Below are 14,670 nucleotides of genomic sequence, written 5' to 3'. Positions count from 1 at the left end.
AGTGTACGAGGTGAAAGAATTAAGCAAATTCCTTGTGTTGTGTTAAGGTGCAAGGGTGTATGAGTGTGCCCACAGTGTTTTTTGCTCCATCAATGTCCTAGTTTTGAGTGCATGGAGGAGTGAATGAGGGTTTCTTCTCTTCAATTTTGTACTTGGGAGAGTTTATGGAAGTTGTGAGGTTTCCATGGATGTGTTTGTGTGAGGAATTGAGGGAAGAGAGTGTGGCTTTTTGCAAGACTATCTGACCCTGTATTAGTGCCATTAGGGTTGAGGCTACACCAAAGAGTCCAACAAAGTGGGGTTTGGTGAAGCTTTTTCAATGGTTTGAGAGACGCCTTTTGTGGCTGGAGTTTTGAGTGTTGATGGTATTTCTTGTGTCTTTTGGTATCCATCAAGTGTGATTCCAAGCCTTGATTAATTCGACTCTCCACATAGTGTCTATGAGTAGGCAAGGGCTTGTAGTTCGAGAATAGAGAGCCTTGATCAACTCGACTCTCTATGTAGTGTCTGTGAGTAGGCAATGACTAGTAGTTTGAGACATTTGGATCTTGAATTCAGTGTGGGGGGATATGTTTTGGGAAAGAGCTTTGTAGGAACAAGACATGTATGCTTGTAATGAAGGTGAGACGATGGGCTATGTTAGGGGATTTTCCACACCAAATGAGGATGATGTAGCGGAGAGTGATTGCTATGTTGGTTGATTTGACCTTGGATACATGTGCTTTACTAGAGTTGACGGTTGGACAACCCTCTAGTGGTTGTAATGCAAGGTGTTTGTTCATGAATGCAATAGGAGTGAAGTCTATGTATGCAAGAATTTGATGCTAGTGCCCTCTCAAAGGGATGTCGGTGGTGGTACCTGCCTTATGGTCAACATAAACATCTTGAGGATTTGGTAGAAAAGGAACTTTTGCAAAAATCCTGATCGGTAGTTAGTTAGTACTAGGGCAAGTTGGCGTAATGAAAACTTGGTGTTTGTGGTTTTGTAAAGTATGTCTCCAGCTTCTCAATTGGCAGACACCTTATGTGGAAGAACAAGATTCTAGTGATAGTGTTTCTGAAGTGCTTTTCCAATTTTGGAATGGGACTGTTAATGGTTCAAGTGATGGTCTCTTTTACAAAGGGAATGATGAGAAATTAATGCAACGGCATGATACTGTGAATTTTATGGCTATTATTGGGATGAGATCTAGTCATGAGATGCATTTTAACATGCTTATGGTTGCAACTGATGATGACGGCTTATGGTATGAGATGACATGTGCAAACCATGTGGAGTATCATGCTTGCGATCCAGGTGGATGGTGGCAAGAAAATGGATGCTTTCCCCTTTGATGTGAGTGGCATGATTGAACATGTAGGTGGTTCTATACAAGCTGATGAGTTTCCATATGATCATGGAGGAACTTTGGGGTTATTTTTACAGGTATATGACACTATTTGATGCAAGTGTTGATCATAAACATTCAACATGGGGGCTCGACAATGAGGATAAACAACTTTTGGCATGTACATAGTAGTGTGTATATGCATGGAAATGTGTACAAATAATTGTAACCACAAAAATTTTGAAGCTTTTCCAATGTGATATTGGGGTTCAAATATAGTGGACAATGTTCACATTGTAAATAGTCATGTTTAAGTATCGATAGTCACACATACATACATACTTGAACAGGGTGTTGGAACCTTGAATATGGTTCCAAGTTTCTTTACTTGGGTATGATTTTGAGCTTTATACAATGTAAATAATTCAAGTCAGAAGTGTGGGTATGCTCATCTTACCCCGGAAGTTTGACACATGCGGTAACCCTCTATTTGCAACACTTGATATGCAGTGATGTGCAGACCAGAAATAGTTAAAAATATAATTTTGGTATGTAGAAATTAATTTTGAGCATCAATGATCAAGCCTACAAAATATGGAGAAATTTGGAGTTCGCTTAGTATTTTTCCCACAAAAAATGCCCACGAGGGTCACAACTACCAAAAAATGGCCCTAAAAAGATAAAAAAATGGGTCAAAATGGTGTGAAAAGGTTGATTTATGCCACATCACTCACCATTCCGTGAGTATCCAAGCTCTGTGTGTGTGATCAAAGATAAGCACTTCCACTTGTTTGTGTGTAAGAGAAAGCAGGGCTTCTACAAGTGGTCCTACGCAGTTTCAACTTGTTCAATACCTATTTTTGAGTACGTTGGTACAACCAAACTGTGTCGATCTATGGAAGTGTAAGAAGTCCATGCATGGCGGTTTTCAGGTAAGTGGTAGGTACATTGGGCAAGTCTTTGATGGTGCTAGGAGCCAGGTACATCGAGTTGGAGCACTCACTAGTCAAAACTGCAAGTGTTTTTTTTCTATCATAGGTGGCAGGAGCAAATGCGTATATCACAAGGTTGGAAACGAGGCAAGGGGTGCTGGATGCAGGTGCCATGAAGTTTATGATATGGGATTTTGTGCAGGATGTCTATAGGACACACTACTGGGCAAGATGTGTATGTCAGATATGGCATATGACAGGGCTCGAATGGCTTTCGACACCATTGAGCGGGAGGCTCAAAGGTATTGAGAAGATTGATGGGTACCTCTGTCAGCTCATGCTATAGTGTTGCAAAATGAGGGCACCATTCCGACGGTTTCGAACCTCTTTGAATTCTTGAAAGTCGAGGGCTAGTAGCTCGGCTCCAGTTTGTCAATGGCCATGGTAGCCAGGCCATTCTCGGTGTGATCCTTTTCATCCAGGATACATTGTCCGAAAATAGTTCTATCAGATTGCGGCACAGTTTGTTGGTCCTCATAATGGCTGTGTGCTTCCCGGAGCGGTGAGCCACATTAAGGTGTTTTATGAGACAATGGGACCTGAGAAGTCAAGGCTATGCAAAGGAATGTCCCGATGGAGGTTTTCTTGATCGACAATCAAAGACGACCGTTGCGGCGTGTGCAAGGGGGCTAAGCCCAAAGTAAACTTTTTAAAGCTATTAATATATAAAAAAAAATGCGTTTCAGCTGCTGTAGTTGACGAGGAGTGCATAGGGAAAGAAAGGCCAGGTGTTGGCACCATGCAGAGGGTGGCGGGCCAGTTTTGGAAGGCCAGTGAACATGGAGAGGAGAACCCGCCAGGGGGGCGACATGAAAAAGAGGGGCCGAGTCAGTTTTTGAGGAGGTGAGCGACCAATAGCGAGGTCGCTATTGGCCTAGCAGAGAAGGAGTTGGCTTGTGAAAAGCCGCCAGAGCTGCAGGGCAGCGCCTCAGTTGGATTGAAGAGGCCGCGCGGACCGATTAAGTGCATGGATGGGATGCAGCTAGTGAGCAGCGCCACAGGAGGGCCAGGAGCCGAGAAGGAGAGGCCTCGCCAGCAAGGGCTTGAGGGGGCGGGTTGGTGCATGACATAGGGGCGCTGCAGTTGAAGTTGAAGGCCGGAGCTACAGGGCAGCGTGATCAAGAGGAGGTGGCCGCCAGTGGTTTCAAGGGGCGAGTCACAAAGGCGACCAGAAGGGGGGGGGGGCAGTAATCGAGGAGAAGGGACCACTAGTGGCTGATTGGTAGCATAGAGTAAAGGGATATCATCAGGGAGCCCGTGAGCATAGATAAAGGGGAGGTCAAAGACGATGGCATGGAGGCAGTAAAAGGACCACGAGGTGTGATAGTGGGGAACTATGAGCAAGCTGGGAGAAAGACTTATCGGATCCTACACTCAAGGAGTACAATGTCTATGCCAATTCATCATTGTACATTCTCTAAATGAAACCAATTGTATCAAAATTATGATTGGTCTCTATGTGTATAGCATTTGAGTGCATCCCTCCCGTTTGTAGTACATGTGATTGGTTTGTGCGCGAGTGTGCTATGTACAAGGGATCGTGCAAGGCTATGTGTGTTGGTGGATATAGGGTTACATATTTGTGGGTGTTGCACATGTGAGAGATTGGACAAGAGTCTATGTGTCAACCACTTTTGAGATGCAGAATATAGTGCTTTGAAGGTTCGAAGGTAGAAGCTATCATTGTATGCTTTGTGATCGAGTGCATATAGGCTGGGCTGGTTGGGATCGGGCTTGGACAATAGTTGATTGCAGATTGTGTATCTGGATGTGTGTTTGCTAGGGGATAGGGGTGCTGTGAGATCACTGAGCTATATAAAGGCATCGAGTTTATGTGCTGGTGGTTTTCCCATTCCCCCCTTTCGATCTTGTGGTGCCCCCACTGAGGACCCACTGATTGCTTCCTAACAAGGTGTTCGTGAGTCAAAATGAAGTAGGATTTTGGTCCAGTGTTCAAAGGAGATGAAGATGCAGACGACTGGATAGCCGATTTTGAACTATTTATGCTGACAGTATTGCGGATGCGAGGTGATGAAGCAAAGCTCCAGACTCTACCTTTGGTGCTGCGAGGTAAAGCAAAGGTTTGGTTCGATGGTTTAGAAGAGGTGCACAAGCAGGATTGGATCGGATTTCGAGAGCGGTTCTTACAAAGGTATCGAAAGGTGGTGTCGGCATCGGAAGCAGATGCAAAGATTAAAGGTTTGCAGCAGGACGTAAGTGTAAATTTTGATGCTTTTGTTGATAAATTTGAAGCTTATTGGGGGGATTTGGCGGCTGCTACCCAAGAAACCAATGCGGGATATTTGAAGCTCGAAAGGTTTCTATCATGCTTGCATCCCTATGTTCGTGAGAGAGTCGATTATGAAGATCCAAGAACATATGATGAAGCCGTCAGAGTTGCCAGAGCAAAGAGTCAAAAGATGAAGAAGAAGATGGAAGCAGGATTGCTACAGCTGGCAATCACGACAGCCACTAGACCGAAGCCCAAACAGATTGAGGAGCATCAAAAGATAAAAGCTCATTTTCTTGATATGCATTTGATCAAAGCACATGAAGCTAATGCCAGACTAGAAGAGGTAGAAGAAGTGCCAACCAGGGCTCAAAAGGTGCAGAGAGGTATATTCAGGGTGCCACATAGCTTGCTTGCTCAAGAGAGCGAGGTGGTAAAAGATCTTAAAGAAGAGGTGGCAGTTCTAGAGCCAGCAACGAGGCTGACAGCAATGGTCCAAGAATTGACAAGTGCAAAAGAGGAGTCCGACAGCTCTCAAAGCTCTAGCAGTGTTTTGGACACAGATAGCATGTTGGAGACTGAATTCCGGTCTTCTAGGTACGAAACTTATGATGTTTTTCATGTAGATGAAGTGGAGAACAATGTATGCGAGTGGCCTGCTAGCCAGCTAAATATCGAAGAGCAGTACAGTGTTACACCTAGTGTGAATCTGCCAGTCGAGCAGCCATCTCTTGTGTCATGTGATGGTGAGTCCCTATTGGAGGAAGAGGTATGGTTTGATGGTGTATTAGATCTAATTGAAGAGCAGGTTTTTGAGGATGACTTGCAGGAGATAGAAGCAGAAGTGGAGGTATGTTCGGTTCATTTGTCTATGCAGGGGGTGGGGCAACCTTGCCTTGGTGAGCATGTTGAGGTGCACGGTGAAGTTTCACGGTTTGTGTGTGTCTGTGGAGAGTTAGCTCCGGCAGATGACTCTATGGAAGCTGATACAGGTGCAACCTATGAGCGTGAGGCTCCATGCAACGAGGAAGGTGTCGCCAACCTTGCAGGTGATGAGGTATTTGATGAACAGGTTGAAGCTTTAGCAGGTCATGTTCTTGAGTATGAAGAGTTGGCCTTGGAGCCGTTTACAGAGGGTTGGGTTACAGGTATGCAAGGCAGATATGTTTGCTTGGCTATGGAGCAGGTGGAGGCGAATGGCAGGGTCTTGCTATTTTATGTGATACTATGGATACATGTATTGTGGGAGTTTGATTTACAGGTGTCTTTGTGTCAGTGGCAAGGCTTTTTTACAGAAGACTACACTTTGGAGGGTTCTCTAGCAGGTGACATGATAGCAGCTTATGGTACCAATGCTTCAAGTGGTAGAAAGCATGTTTATGGTTGGCACGAGGGCTTCTGGATGCAGGGTGACGAAGCTCCATGCTATAAAGAGTTGAAAGGGTGGCCTGTCTATATATGGGCCTATATACAGGTGCAAAGGAAGATTTGAAGATGCATGCTTTACAGGTAGATGGCCATGACCAGTGTTTTATATTTGATCTAGGTGGACGCTATGCCATGCTAGGGGAAGCCTTGAGCTTTCCATTTGACCCAGGCGGGTGATGCAATAGTAGATGCTTTTCTCTCTATCTCTATCCTATTTATATAGTCATTATCATTTTTTCTTATGCAGTCTATATAGCTCTATTTTATATCATCCTCTCCATCTTACCTAAATAATACTGTGGATGAGCATGAATGCTCAACGAGGGGGTGGGCAATGATGGCACAACCAAACTGTGTCGATCTATGGAAGTGTAAGAAGTCCATGCATGGCGGTTGCAGGTAAGTGGTAGGTACATTGGGCAAGTCTTTGATGGTGCTAGGAGCCAGGTACACCGAGTTGGAGCACTCACTAGTCAAAACTGCAAGTGTTTTTTTTCTATCATAGGTGGCAGGAGCAAATGCTTATATCACAAGGTTGGAAACGAGGCAAGGGGTGCTAGATGCAGGTGCCATGAAGTTTATGATATGGGATTTTGTGCAGGATGTCTGTAGGACACACTACTGGGCAGGATGTGTATGTCAGATATGGCATATGACAGGGCTCGAATGGCTTTCGACACCATTGATCAGGAGGCTCAAAGGTATTGAGAAGATTGATGGGTACCTCTGTCAACTCATGCTATAGTGTTGCAAAATGAGGGCACCATTCCGACGGTTTCGAACCTCTTTGAATTCTTAAAAGTCGAGGGCTAGTAGCTCGGCTCCGGTTTGTCTACGGCCATGGTAGCCAGGCCATTCTCGGTGTGATGCTTTTCATCCGGGATACATTGTCCGAAAAGAGTTCTATCAGATTGCGGCACAGTTTGTTGGTCCTCATAATGGCTGTGTGCTTCCCGGAGCGGTGAGCCACATTAAGGTGTTTTATGAGACAATGGGACCTGAGAAGTCAAGGCTATGCAAAGGAATGTCCCGATGGAGGTTTTCTTGATCGACAATCAAAGACGACCATTGCGGCGTGTGCAAGGGGGCTAAGCCCGAAGTAAACTTTTTAAAGCTATTAATATATTAAAAAAAACGTGTTTCAGCTGCTGTAGTTGACGAGGAGTGCATAGGGAAAGAAAGGCCAGGTGTTGGCACCATGCAGAGGGTGGCGGGCCAGTTTTGGAAGGCCAGTGAACATGGAGAGGAGAACCCGCCAGGGGGGCAACATGAAAAAGAGGGGCCAGGTCAGTTTTTGAGGAGGTAAGCGACCAATAGCGAGGTCGCTATTGGCCTAGCAGAGAAGGAGTTGGCTTGTGAAAAGCCGCCAGAGCTGCAGGGCAGCGCCTCAGTTGGATTGAAGAGGCCGCGCGGACCGATTAAGTGCATGGATGGGCTGCAGCTAGTGAGCAGCGCCACAGGAGGGCCAGGAGCCGAGAAGGAGAGGCCTCGCCAGCAAGGGCTTGAGGGGGCGGGTTGGTGCATGACATAGGGGCGCTGTAGTTGAAGTTGAAGGCCGGAGCTATAGGGCAGCGTGATCAAGAGGAGGTGGCCGCCGGTGGTATCAAGGGGCGAGTCACAAAGGCGACCAGAAGGGGGGGGGGGGCCAGTAATCGAGGAGAAGGGACCACTAGTGGCTGATTGGTAGTATAGAGTAGAGAGATATCATCAGGGATCCCGTGAGCATAGATAAAGGGGAGGTCAAAGACGATGGCATGGAGACAATAAAAGGGCCACGAGGTGTGATAGTGGGGATCTATGAGCAAGCTGGGAGCAAGACTTATCGGATCCTACACTCAAGGAGTACAGTGTCTATGCCAATTCATCATTGTACATTCTCTAAATGAAACCAAGTGTATCAAAATTATGATTGGTGTCTATGTGTATAGCATTTGAGTGCATCCCTCCCGTTTGTAGTACATGTGATTGGTTTGTGTGTGAGTGTGCTATGTACAAGGGATCGTGCAAGGCTATGTGTGTTGGTGGATATACGGTTACATATTTGTGGGTGTTGCACATGTGAGAGATCGGACAAGAGTCTATGTGTCAACCACTTTTGAGATGCAGAATATAGTGCTTTGAAGGTTCGAAGGCAGAAGCTATCATTGTATGCTTTGTGATCGAGTGCATATAGTCTGGGCTGGTTGGGATAGGACTTGGACAATAGTTGTTTGTAGATTGTGTATCTGGATGTTTGTTTGCTAGGGGATGGGGTGCTGTGAGATCACTGAGCTATATAGAGGCATCGAGTTTATGTGCTGGTGGTTTTCCCATTTCCCCCTTTCCAACGTGGAGGAGTGAATGAGGGTTTCTTATCTTCAATTTTTCACTTGGGAGAGTCCATGGAAGTTTGGGGTTTTCATGGATGTGTTTGTGCGAGGCATTGAGGGAAGAAGATGCGGCTTTTGGTGGAAAGACTATATGACCCTATATCGGTGCCATAAGGGTTGAGTCTACACCAAAGAGTCCAACAGAGTGGGGTTTGGTGAAGCTTTTGCAATGGTTTGAGAGAGGCGTTTGTGGTTAGAGTTTTTTGTTTTATCTTTTGGTAGCCATCTAGTGTGATTCCAAGCCTTGATCAACTTTACTTACTATGAAGTGTCTATGGGTAGGCAAGGGCTAGTAGTTCGAGACGTTTGGAGCTTGAATTGATTTTGGGGGGAGGATTTTCATTGAGCTCTAGAGTGGTTGTGTGTGACCTGAGGAAACTAAGGGAATTCCTTGTGTTAAGTTAAGGTGTGAGGGTGTGTGCACAATGTCTTTTGCTCCATCACTGTCACTTCTTTTCATGAAGTTTTCTCCATTGCATCTTTACTTGCCCTCTATCTCTAGCTTCTCATGAGGTTTTGAAGTATGAATTTTGAAGAGTGTAGGCAACTACTAATAAAGTGGATGAGTTCATGCATACACATAAGTTACATACTTTGACTTATGAGGCCATGAGCATTATAAATAGCTAAGAAGGATATCATGGATAGAGATGTTACGAAGTGTAATTTTCATTGCACGAATATTCTCCTAATACACGATTTTGATGGCCTTCAAGATCGTGGAAGATCTTTGGCATTGGAAATATTATTTTTTCCCTACCAAAGTCATTCTTCTTCACCATTGTGTCCTCCATTGCTCAGCTCATCAAGTCACTTTGAACTTCATCATTAAAGGAGGCAAATGATCAACACCATATGATGGTGGTGGACAATAGTATTTTTAGGATGATTACTCTTGGAAGTGGTTTGTTTTAGTTTTTCTAGTTTTTTTTTAAATTTTAGCCTTTTTCATCTAGTACTTAGATCGATGGTATGCTATCGTGCCACTTTGTAGCAATGATGAAAAAATTAGAGCTTGGAAAATATTTAGGCTTTTTTGTATGATTTATGGCTTATGTCATGATACAATGATGATAAGGATTTGCTAAAATGAATGCCAATTGATGTATCATATGTGTTCTTGGTTAAGTTTGCGGTTAATATGATGCACTTTTTAGATTTGGTGCGGTAAAGTGCATGGTGTGTGTTCAAGATGTGGCTACAAGTGACCTGTCAAATAAAATTTATGTTATGTGCTTTGTATCAAACTCCAAGACTTCATCAAGATTTGTTTCCATGTTTTGTAGAGTAGACACTAGCGTGTCAAATGGTGCTTTGTCAACACTATTGAGTAGAATTGCAATGGCTTCATCATTGTGAATCTGCTTTTGTACTCCCAACAATTGTTGCTTCAATGCTTTGATCTTGTTAAGATGAGCCACAAGCGGCTCACCATCCTGCTTCTTCAACGTGTAGAATTTCATTAGCAAGTTGGTCTTCAAACTCTTTGATGTGGTGCCAAACTCTTGGTAGCATCCCAAGCCTCCTTTGCATCCATGGTCCCATTGATATGTGAGATAACGTCGTTGCCAAGGGACTGTGCTATAAGTCCAAGTGCTTTTTGGTTTGTAAGCACACTAACTGCTACAGATGCATCCTCATGCGGCTCTATTAAGTTCCAAAGCCCTTTGTGCATTAGCATATAGATTGTTTTGCTTTGCAAGTGAATTTTTTTTCCATTAAATGTGGTGATGATGGCAATTTTCTGCTCCATGAGGTGGTCTTACTTGGGCAACTCGCATAGGCAGTGTCTAACCTCTAAAGTGAGCGTGTGTGTGCTTAGAAATGCTAGAAAACTTCAAATGATAAGGCTTTTTTTAAAACAATATATAATATGATTCCTTTTTACATTTCTATTTGAGTAATAGAGAAAATTGGGCTCTCTTCATGACAGAGACATATCAATCATATAGAGAAACCAATTGCTTGCATGGCTGCACGAACTTTGGATTCTCTGAGCAAGGAACTGAGTTTAAAACCTGGTTTGGTGATACTTTGCCTTTTTGCAAGACATTGACAAAAAGAATCTTGTGTATGTGATTGAGACCAGCAAATGGCTCGTGCATTGAACTTCCAAGCCCCATGATTTCTACCTATGATGCCAAAACTTTGCTTGTGGGTTAACCCTTCTTCTTGCAATATTGATCTGGCTTCAAAAGTAGAAGTTGATCATCGTGTTTCAAAGCTGGCATCGATGCAAGAATCATGTTTTTTTATATTTTGGGGCAGGAGACTCTTGCCCATGGTGATGGAGATGTTGAAGATGATGAAACAGGAAACAGAAGGAAGACAGCAACTCAGAGTAGGAAGAAGATGGAGAAGGAGAAGACACAGAGCTTGCGCACGAGATCTCTGTAGTCTATCTCTCTGTATTGGAATAATAGTGTATACAAACTCAGAGCTACAAAGCTTATATGAAACCCTAAGAGATAAGGTGTCCTTTCACACCAGATGTCCAAGGGGAAAAACCTAGTGGGAGAAAAGTGCCCCTGGTGAAGCGCGTATACACACTAACACTACTACATGTCTACAGGAGATGTAGAAGTGAAGCTGAAGGTTGACTCACACACAGGGAGAGAAGTTTGGGAAGCCGATAATAGAAACGTGCTTTTTTAGAATGTTAACTTCCTGAGAGATGATGATGCAAGTCTTGCAACAAACGTGGGGTGGGATCCGCCTCAGACAAGCAAAAATAAAGATTGTTTTGCAGCTTTCTGATGCGCTACACCAACCAAGGTGGGGCCACCTGTACAGATATGCAGTGTGGAAAAGCGTCACTGCTTGATGTGCTAATCTACACAAGTTGGGCTTGCTTGCATTCCCATCATGGTGTGTTGAATTTAGTCTCACACTGCCGTCTATAGGCTTGTTGACTTGTATTGTTCGGAGATGGTTCCCACCAGTTAAGGACACACACACACACACACACACACACACACACACACACACACACACACACACACACACACACACACACACACACACACACACACACACACACACACACACACACACACACACACATTTAAATATTATAGAGAGCTGAACCACAATTCATGCAAACAACCTCAACAGGTTTTGTCAGTTGAGTTAATCTCCTCCAACTAGTGCATCATTGAGCTCTAATGACAGCTCTTGTGATATTGTCTTATACACAACTAATGTTGGATATACATAACACAAACATTTGAGAGAATGAAAACAACACAAAATTTGAAGGTGGAGAGCTTCCAATACTCTTCTAATCACTTAATCAGTTGTCTCAAGAGCTAATTAAGCAAGAGACTAGTATCCTCACATACTTATTCACATGATGAAGAAGGCATTCTCATTTTAAACATGCATCTAACTAGCCTTCAATTATCCTAACACGGGAAGTGGCTCACATAAGAACATAACCTCAATTAGGATATCAAGGACTAGTTGGAAAAAAATTCCAAGCTTTTCCATTGCTAACCCTAGATCAACTCCTATGCTCTAATACCATGTTAAAAAACAAGGATCAATATGAGCTAGGGTGGATGGATCCTAAACTCTACCATGATGCATGTGTGTAAGAGATGTGTGAACAAGTAGTACGACTCAAGCGAACCAGGCTCCAAAGATTAGCTTGGACTCATAAACATGATCTTAAGTTAAGTGCAAGTGAACACAAGTTCATAGGAAGCATTGCACTTCATATACACAAACTTGGATGATTTTCCATTGAGAAATGGGCCTCTTTTATACCAGGCCATCCACTATATCATTGCATGTGGGTTTTATGCCCCTTTCTCTCCTTCGCTCTCCACCAAGCTCACCACAAACTTCAACATTCAGGCTCCAATTGGATCTAGAATATGCGTGATACTAGGAAAATGGCTCAGTTTATATGGATTAGTTTTTGAAGAACTATACAAAGTGTTAGATTGATGCACTGATGGATTGTAGCCCAAAACAATAAATTCAGTTGTGGACATTGAGTTCAAGATTCAATCAGATTTTTCAGGGAGTGCTTTGGACCAAAATTGGGCTTTTAAAGGTAAAAGAATCCCTTTGAAGGATCACTATATGAGGATCTTTTGAGGATTTAAAGGGGGGAGTAAGTCCCCCCACCCAAAAAAAAAGATGAGGTTTTTACTTTAAAGAGTGCGTGATCTAAAGGTTGGAATGTTACTCTCCATAAGACATCACAAAGGTGAGGCGCTCATGATTGGATTTCATGGCTATGGTGGTAGCTCACCTTGCTTATGGGCGGGCATCTGCCAATCACTACATGGGATGTGTGTGGCATCCTCAGGTGATGCCACACACACAGATGGTGGTGCTGGAAGAAAAAAAGGCAATGGAGCGGGACAAACAAATCTTGCGCATTCCATAAACATGGCTCAATTGATGCCAAAGAAGATTGATGACTATTGGAATTAGCAATCTCTTCCCTCCTCATTCATCAAATTTAACTCTTAAAAGTAAAGATTGTTACAAGTTAATTTAGCTGACATAGCAAAGACACATCCATCATGGAGAGGAATATGGCTAAACTTCCATCCAAGGTACCTAGTGCTCAGGCTCCACCAAAAATCAAGAAAGACCCAACTCAATGTCGAATGCCAAGGGTAAGAATCTAAGAAAGTCATCAACTACTGCAAAAGAGCCACCCTACATGGCTAAATTACCTAATACTAGCACCACCCACCAAAGGTGACCAGATAGAGGATTACAGGATCAAAACCCTTACAAAAGCTATTCAGATGTTCAAAAGGATTCCCAACATTGCTTGCATCATGTTCATAAAGAAAGCCAATATGATTCAACATGCTTGTAGACATTGTAGAGAGCCAAATAGACGAATACAACTTTGATTTCATTTTTTGAGGGTGGCAAAGGGCTTTGCTATGATCTATCAGGCTAGACTATGGATGAAATATTCTATGGTTTTATGCACGATTGATGTTTTTATCATCATACTAAATGAAGATGTTCAAAAAGGCATTCTATACTAGGTTCTTCACTTATAGGCCAAATATTTCTAGCCCAATCATAGCTAACCTTTGAGAATGCCTTATTGGATATTCTGCTATGGAGCTGAATCACAAAGTCGACAATCAAATAATCACAGTTCTAGAGAAAGAGCTCCAGATAAAGTACCAACAAGGCCGAAAAGAGCTAAAAAAAAGGCATGAAGCACGAAAGTCAATGAGTAGCTATGTCACGGATGACCCAGGCTAGGAGGGGGAAAATGTTACTCGTCAGACTGATAGATACACCATTTCTCATAATTTTGAGCCCAACAATTGTATTTCTACCTTGATTAATGAATGCAACTCCCATTGGGTCCAAAATTTCTAATTCATTCCTATTCATTCAAAGACATATAATTGATAATTAAGGCCACAAGCTTCCAGATTGTAATGATATATTGCATAGATGTGATCTTTAGCCATATATTACCCTGACTGAGTCAAAGCCTTCTCATTTGTAAACCTTGGCTAAAGTATAAACTAATTTTTCTGTAAAACAAACCTATTTTTTTTGGATAATGAAAGTGAGCCTCTATGACTGCGGCCACTCTGTCTACCCTCTTACTTCTTTTGCTCTTATCTCCCTTGTACGATGCAACATTGCAATTCCAAGCATAGCTACGTCTTCACAAGTGACAGATATTCCATTTGATGTAAGCTTCTCACAGAGTTTTATGATTTTAAGTACCATCATCTACAATCTGGTTTTGCTTGTATTGCACGAATTGCACATCCAAATTAAGTTTTGAGCATGGAAATAGATAGAGCTTTCTTCGAGGATGTTGTAGAACTGACCTGCTAACAATAGGCTATAGAAAATAGGCAAGATTTTTTCAAGGTGTCTAAATGAGGATTTTCATTATAGGGACATGTGTTATGGTATGGATTATTCAACGTAGTAAGTTCAAGTGCATTTCAAGTGATGTAGCTATCTCAAATCCCCACTCAAGCCTTATAGGAAAGTAGACTAGCTGCTGGTGTTTGATGTACAACTGAGATTAGCACTACAGATTAACAAGATAGACTAGGTTTTTTGAGAGGTTAGTTACCTCTTGTAGCCTCTATGAAATATGTCCCACATACTGACATATTTTATGTCTATGGTTCTCGCTTTTCTAGCATTGATATGGTGAAGCTTAACAATCACCCACAATGGGTTTATATGTTGAGTTGATTGCTCCATAGAGGGTATAATGATTGTCGCGTGGGCTATGTTGATCCCCAACTACTTTTGCAACTATTGGTACTGTTTACTTAACCAAACCTACCGATAATAATTGAAGA

The 14,670-nt window shown here is 42.9% G+C and overlaps 1 pseudogene; it reads left to right on the top strand.

The window, feature by feature from the left end:
- The first annotated feature begins 4,248 nt into the window (after window positions 1–4,248).
- Window positions 4,249–8,542, top strand: LOC147421738 (uncharacterized; annotated as a pseudogene).
- The last annotated feature ends 6,128 nt before the right edge of the window (window positions 8,543–14,670 follow it).

This window comes from Adiantum capillus-veneris, chromosome 27, assembly GCF_014529385.1.
Source record: "Adiantum capillus-veneris isolate H3 chromosome 27, ASM1452938v2, whole genome shotgun sequence".
Classification (NCBI taxonomy): Eukaryota; Viridiplantae; Streptophyta; class Polypodiopsida; order Polypodiales; family Pteridaceae; genus Adiantum; species Adiantum capillus-veneris.
Note: the sequence above shows the minus strand (reverse complement) of the source record. Positions and strands in the feature narration are given on the sequence as shown.